This window comes from Morone saxatilis, unplaced genomic scaffold (assembly GCF_004916995.1).
Source record: "Morone saxatilis isolate NCDOM2014 unplaced genomic scaffold, NCSU_SB_2.0 Contig6, whole genome shotgun sequence".
In the NCBI taxonomy this organism is placed as follows: domain Eukaryota; kingdom Metazoa; phylum Chordata; class Actinopteri; family Moronidae; genus Morone; species Morone saxatilis.
Window position 1 is genome coordinate 6,334,299 of NW_023340206.1, and position 3,302 is coordinate 6,337,600.

The 3,302-nt window shown below is 45.8% G+C and overlaps 1 long non-coding RNA gene across 1 annotated transcript; it reads right to left on the reverse strand.

The window, feature by feature from the left end:
* Window positions 1–1,132: 1,132 nt before the first annotated feature.
* LOC118339841 lies at window positions 1,133–3,249 on the reverse strand. Its single transcript, XR_004797334.1, has 3 exons — window positions 3,015–3,249; window positions 2,281–2,520; window positions 1,133–1,700 (listed from the first exon to the last, which is right to left on the reverse strand). It is a non-coding gene; the product is annotated as an uncharacterized LOC118339841 (long non-coding RNA).
* Window positions 3,250–3,302: the final 53 nt, after the last annotated feature.

Here is a 3,302-nt window from a genome sequence, read left to right on the forward strand (position 1 = left end):
GGAGTATATTTCTCAGGCTTGACAAAATTACAAAAAAATCTTATATGATTGGTCGTAGCCTCTCTGGAAAAAAAATATTATAGTCTATAATGAGTACGTTATGTGCTAAGATCTGTATCTCTGTATTTTGGCACTTAGAAATCATTTGCGTACTGGCAGTATACTTTAATGATTATGGTTTATGGTTAATCGTTATTATAAACTATTTAAATATTTGACGCGTGAAGTGTTGTGAGGTCATCTCCCCCCGGCCGGCCCCGCCCTCACAGTGATACAGACCAATTAGTTGCTGAGGCTTGAGTTGGTGAAACCCATTAAAACACATTCCAGCAGGGGTGTTTTAAAACAGAGGATAGTAGCGGCATCCTATGAGACGCCTCAGCTAGTCTGATGCTGGAGAAGGGAAATCCGAGACTCGTTCCTCCGAAAATCGCATTGTTCTGTTATCACTAATAGACTGCAAGATCCCCCCCCCCAACGCCCCTCCCTTTTGAGCACCTCCGTTCACATCAGTAAGAGAGTCATAGGTGGAAGTTAGTAAGACTGGCACGACTGCCAGAGATATTCTGTCAGTACAAGAAGTATCCCATTTTAAAACTGTTGGGGTGATCCCTGTAACTTTGCAATCTAGCGCGACCATCCGTCTAGAATAGTCGATAGGCAGTGTGTATGACTTGTGGATTGGTCGTAGAAATAATAATAAACGCAGGCTTTTTGATTTGATTGTGCTCAGTAGGTTGTTCTTTGCATGTTATACCTTGCTGTTTAAGCTACTTGTGGTTTCCAGTTCTTAGGTTTTTAGGTTGACAAGGAGTGGGTTGCGAGAGCCGAGGATGATTGTGCTTTCATGTTCTGTCACTGGTGCGACGTTGAGCAGCAGGAGATTTGAATGAAGGTTCCTATAGAGAGAATTAGATTGCTCATCATTTGCAGTGCAGCGTTTGATAAGTCCATCTTATCGTTGTATGGGTATTTGCTGTATGATTTTGGCTGTTGAGTTTAGTTTCGCCATTTGAGGTATGAGATGCATAATTATGTGTGCGTGGTCGTTGAGAGTGTGTGTGTTGGTCTGTTGGCCCCTGCTGAGGAGCTGGGACGGTCGAATGACCACTGTCTGCAAGGCCAGCTTGATGATGTCACAGTGATGTCATCTGCGTTATCTGGACTCGGGCTTGAGACTTCATTACAAATTCATTACAAAAAGCCTGTGTTATTGATTGGGAGTATGAGAGACAAGGGCGCTCAGCAGCCATAGAAAAAAGTCCCAATGAAAAACAAAACAAGTTGCATTATGGGAGTTGTAGTATTCACGGTTTGTGGAGCTTGAGCCGTCATGGGGAGGACATGAAATCAGGACATCTTGGCCTCTGTTACACCAATTGTGACTGCTCTTGCTTTAATCTGTCTCTGGTGAGTCCCCCCAATTAGTTAAACAGGTGGAGTACCCCTTTAAGAGTTACCAACAGCTCTAACAGCTGCGATACTAATCCAGTAGTTACGGTCTCTAAGGTAAGGGTTAAGCAGCTCCACATAGATGATGATAAATGAATAGTGATGAAATGATGGAAGAGCTTCAGTGTGACGCCTGTCTCCGTGCTGACAGTGTCTCGGCTACTGACCAGGAACTGGTGGCTGGTGTCCTCATAGCGCTCCTCTATGTCCAAGGGCTGGACCTGAGCGTGGGAGATGCAGGAACAGTCCTGGTGAAGGGGGGGGAGGAGCACAGGTGAGACATGCCCGACACGACAAGGAGGAGTGGAGAGGGGAAACATGGAGCTTGGGAGTGGAGGGTGACAGATACGCCGCCTGTGGGGAGGCTGGGAGATGTGGCAGAGAGGCAAGCATCGGGGGAATACGGGGCTGTGGAGGCACTTAAGAGGGCTTTTTATCAGAAGTGGTGAGTGGAAAGAGAATTACAACAGGCAACAACACAGAGGCAGCTGACGGTGTCCCAGCAGAGCAAGATAAGAGCTGCATACATTATGAGATGAGCCCATTAGATATGAAGGATGCACAGAGAGCCAATATAATCCTGGTTTCCAATCTATGTTAGCCCATTATATTTATTTATATATATGTAAAAGGGGTTACACCTTTCATAATTTATCTAAAGAATATCTGACAGGTCATATAACTCAGAAATGTAATCATCAGATATTTAGACACTTTAAATACTGATTTAAATCCCCCCACCAGAGGCATCAGCATGAGCCAAATGATTCGTGACTGTATCCATCAGGTCACAAAAAAAGCTAAAACCATGCAGCGTGACATCCTTACCAAGAAAGACATGGAGTCCTTTTGGCGATGGTAGAAGAAACACAGGCTCTGGCATTCATCCGCTCACAGGCCGCAGGAGACCGACCGCGATGGAGGGAGACAGGAGGAGGAGGAGGAGGAAGAGGAGGAGGAGGTGCAATACGAGACAAACAGCGAGACTAGAAAGCGTCCGTCCAACTTCAGCCATTCATCCATCCGCCTGCAGTTCACCTGGCTGCATCAGCTGATCTACAGATGCGACTGACATCAGAGGGGGAAATTATGAATGAAAACCTGGAGACAGTGTTTGTGTGCAGAGGGCGACAGGGAATAAATGAGTAATCATTTAATTCAGCTGTCTGTGTTTAGTGTCGGTGGTGCAGTGCAGCTTCCACATGTATTATAATAATAATAATAATAATGATAATCCTGTAATGCAATAATCAAACTCCACTTCAAGGTTACATTAACTGCAGCCATTTTAGTTTAATCAGAGGACGAAGCCAGTTAATGTCACTTAACATACAGGTTAATTATCTCATTTAAGGTCCCGTTATTTTTATCACAAGTTGCTTTTTAACTGTGTGAAGAGTTAAAACACACACACACACACACACACACACAATATAAGTGTCATGTTTCAGCAGCAAGGCTTCCTAATGTTAATATACACACTAGCACGGCTCCAGCTCACGTTAGCCCGGGTAAAGAGCGGGTCTCGCGTTGTGTTTTATCGTTAAAAGAGGGCTGCTCACCTTTCCTCCCCTCGACAGCGCTTCGACGTAAACAAGTTTAAAAACACGAGTCCGCAGTTAAGAGTCCGAAACCCTGAGCGCAGTTTGTCCCGCACACTTCGCCGCCGCTCATCGTGCAGTCGCCGAGTTCCCCCGCAGAAACAACCCCAGAAACGACATCGTTAATCTTTATTGTGACAGGACTTCTTTTAATTTGACACGGACAATCGGCGCCTGATAAAACACGTCTCGGAGCTCGCAGTCGCACGCAGATGACGACGCCGAGCCCCCCCCCCCCCCCCCCCCCCC